This window comes from Acanthisitta chloris, unplaced genomic scaffold (assembly GCF_000695815.1).
Source record: "Acanthisitta chloris isolate BGI_N310 unplaced genomic scaffold, ASM69581v1 scaffold28539, whole genome shotgun sequence".
NCBI classification, from domain to species: domain Eukaryota; kingdom Metazoa; phylum Chordata; class Aves; order Passeriformes; family Acanthisittidae; genus Acanthisitta; species Acanthisitta chloris.
This window is the reverse complement of record NW_008690216.1, coordinates 59,157-62,465: the sequence shown is the minus strand read 5'-3', so window position 1 is coordinate 62,465 and position 3,309 is coordinate 59,157. Positions and strand designations below refer to the sequence as shown.

The 3,309-nt window shown below is 45.3% G+C and overlaps 1 protein-coding gene across 1 annotated transcript in view; it reads left to right on the top strand.

The window, feature by feature from the left end:
- The window catches only part of LOC103808937 (voltage-dependent T-type calcium channel subunit alpha-1G-like), a gene marked incomplete at its 5' end in the record, with an annotated part of 52,586 nt that overhangs the window by 2,037 nt on the left and 47,240 nt on the right, over positions 1 to 3,309 (top strand). The window lies entirely within an intron of this gene.

Sequence of the window (3,309 nt, the reverse complement as noted above, 5' to 3'; positions counted from 1 at the left end):
AAGAACAGACAAAATAGGGTAAATAAATTGTGCTCCAGCCCATGGTATAACCACAACTGGGACACCCACAGCTGGCTGGTGCCTTACCCCATGCTCCAAAATATGTCTTCACTGCAAATCACTAAACCAGATGAATCAGAAAATATTACTTAGATTAGAAAAATGAGCCCCAGGTTCTGGAGCTTTCCCTCTGGGATTCCCTCCTGACATTTGGGGGGAATGCCTTACCCTGACATTAGCCTTGACAAAGTCAGGAAAAAATATAAATTGTATTTTAAATGGAAAAAATGAAATACAAAACTCCCCATCAACAAAAGAAAAGAAGAACTCAACTGTTATTCAGATCAAAGTAATCCTAAATATGCCCTTCTGCATCAAAGCTTCAGTTCCCTCCTTGCTGCCTGGTTTTGATTGCCTCTGCGCAGAAATTAAAGGAAGTGCAAAGGCTTCATCTGAATCTCCCAGGCTCCCACTATATTAGTGCTGCTCCACTGCCTTCAATGAGTTTATTCTGAATTTCCATCCCTCCGAGGGGCCAGAATCAGGCCCTTGACAGCTCCTCTCCCCAGCAGTATGAAATCAGGGGGCTGAAATCTGTTCTTCATTGCATCACTGCAGACAAGGAGAAACTTCAGAGAGAGTCTGCTTGAGTTCACATGGCTGTAACCAGGATCAGGGATCTGCTGCCAGCTCTTTGTTGTTTCTGACTGCTGGATTTTGGATGCTTTTGGGTGCTTTCCACCCAAGTTGCTGAGTGCACAGGGCAGAAATGGAAGGAAATATTGAATATGCAGCCAAACGTGTCCCCTTCTCCCCCAAAATCTCATTGCATGTTGCAATTGCAGCTCCTTTCCTTTTGCCTATTCTACTTTTTCTCCGTGGTGTGCAGTCCAGCCACTCCCAGCTGTCCCTGTTGCATATTAAAATTAAATAATCAGGTCCCGAGTGCCTCCGTGCAGCTTCCAGCTTGCCTGGAGGTCCACTGCTTCTCATAGAGCCTTTTCCAGCAGTTCCCCCATCCTTATAATAAATCTTTTATAAATCTAAGCCTCTCCCTTACTCTGAGGAGTGCAATCAGTCATCTCTTATTGCCAACTGCCTTTCATCCTGCCCTCAGAAGTACATTAACGTCTGAAATTCCTAAAGAAAAAAAAAGCAGTTATTTATCAGCAGCTCTTCTTGCTGTGGGATTGAGGGGCTCCATTCCCACTGCTGCCTGTTAGCACCAAGCATCTCCCCATATCTCAGTCCCTGCTGCCTGTGCTGGAGTGGGTTGGGTGGGTTTACCCAGGGAGATTTTGTCTAAGTCACCGGCAACTGAATTAAAGAGTTGTTTTCTTCTTCCCCCATATCTTTATTCATCCTGTCCAGGTGTGTTTTATGAACAAATAGATGTGATTTAAACCACGTAATTGATACATCACTTTGAGCATAATGCAGGCTTAAACAGCAATCAGCCTGATTGTCAGCACTCGGAGCCTGCCCGGACCTCGCTGGGAAAGCATTGGATGGGGCTGGAAACACTCGGGGTTGATTTCACAAATATCTTACATTTGGCTCAAATTAACTGAACTGTGCTGTTCCACTGGTGGAAATCTGGAGTAATTCCTTGGAGTTTAGATTTTTGGTGATATGCTGGGCCTTGTGCAGAGCAGCCAGGCTGAGCTACAGTGCTCGCCCTAACTCTAACCCACTCAATAGAGAGACATGATGGAAGATCACTTTTTGCCTTTGTTATCTGATTTAGCCCATGAACCACAAGCTGCAACAATTAGCCAAACCCCAAAATATCTTTGGCATTAAAATTGGACAAAAGGAATATAAAGAAGCATTCTGTGCTGCTGACGCATTACCATTCACTACAAATCCCCTTGATAAATACCAGAACTGCTTTGAATAATAGATACTTCTGGAAACCTTCCAGCTCACAAAATGGACTGGACCGAGTCTGGGGTAGCAGCCACTGTTCTCACCACATCTTTGAGCAGACACCCGATTTTTATCCATTTATTTACTTTTGTTAAATCTATGGATAATTAAACTAACTAGGGTGCTTGAAGGGAGAACACAACCCCAAGGATGCATGCTCTATTAAATACAGTGTAGTTAGAAGGGAGCGGTTCTGACTCCTTGCCTGCAGCTCGAAAAGGGATGTGAGAACATCCAAGACAACCAAAACCCCATTGGTGTGTGGTGGTATGGTCTGTGTGTGCACAGAAAGGGAGGGAAGGGTGGATGGCTGAAGGAGAGGGGTAGAAAGATTTTTATTTTATTTTTATTTTCCCAAGGTGGTTTTCATTTTCTGAGAGGTTCAGGTTGTCCCTGAGAGCTTTCATTAAAATGGACACTGCACTAGTTATTCCCCATCACTAACGAGACCCCTGACTGGGTGCCTGTAGGAATGGAAAGTGCTTCCTTCACTCCACTCAATTACCCTAACAAATCCTGGTTTTACACTCCAGAGTATTCCAAGTGCTAACAGTTTAGCTTGGAATGAATCCCCCATCCCTGTTTCCAAGATGAAATAGATAAAAGTGCCTGGCACTCCTGGGGTGTGAGCAGTGGTTCCTGTGCTGTACCTTACACCCCTCTGTGTCCTCTTGGCTCTGGACATCTGCAGAAGAAGCTTCAAAGAGCCTGTGCAGCCACATTCCCAGGTCTGCCCATCCAAACCCAGGTGGTAGCAGAGAAATAAGGGTAACAAAAGAGCAAGATAGGTTTTTACTCATCTGTAAATGCAAAGCACTGTGGTGACATTGCACACACCAATCTGTGGGTTTAGCTTCTGGTGCTTTGATGTCAAAGGGTTGGGAAAGCCCCAGTGTGGTGGGTGAGATGTTGGCTTGGCTTCTACTGGTTATCTGTGCACAGGGTGCTAATACTGCAGTGACAATGGGGTTAAAGATCCTGACTTTCCCTCTGAGACCTATGGATGAGAAGGTGATAAGCCTAAGTCAGAGGCTGTTGCAATCAGAGTGAGGCTTCCCCTCAGCATCCAATTTTTTATGTCTTTGGTTGACCTGTCGCCTAAGGCTTTTGCAGTCTGCCCTCCTGACCTGAAACGACCTTGCAGACAGTCTATAACATAAGTATGCATGCCTGAGGATGCACTGTGGTTTCAAGTAGGAATTAATTTGTGGGAATTGGATGGCCCATGTTCATGCAGGTCAGGCTGGCCACGATGTTCCCTTCTGGCTTGATAATCTCCCATCTAATCTGTCCGTGCTGAATAAGGGGCAGATGCTCACCGTTGTGTTCCTGGACCAAAACTCAGGTCTCAAATGATTGCACCACTGGAGAGCTGAAGAA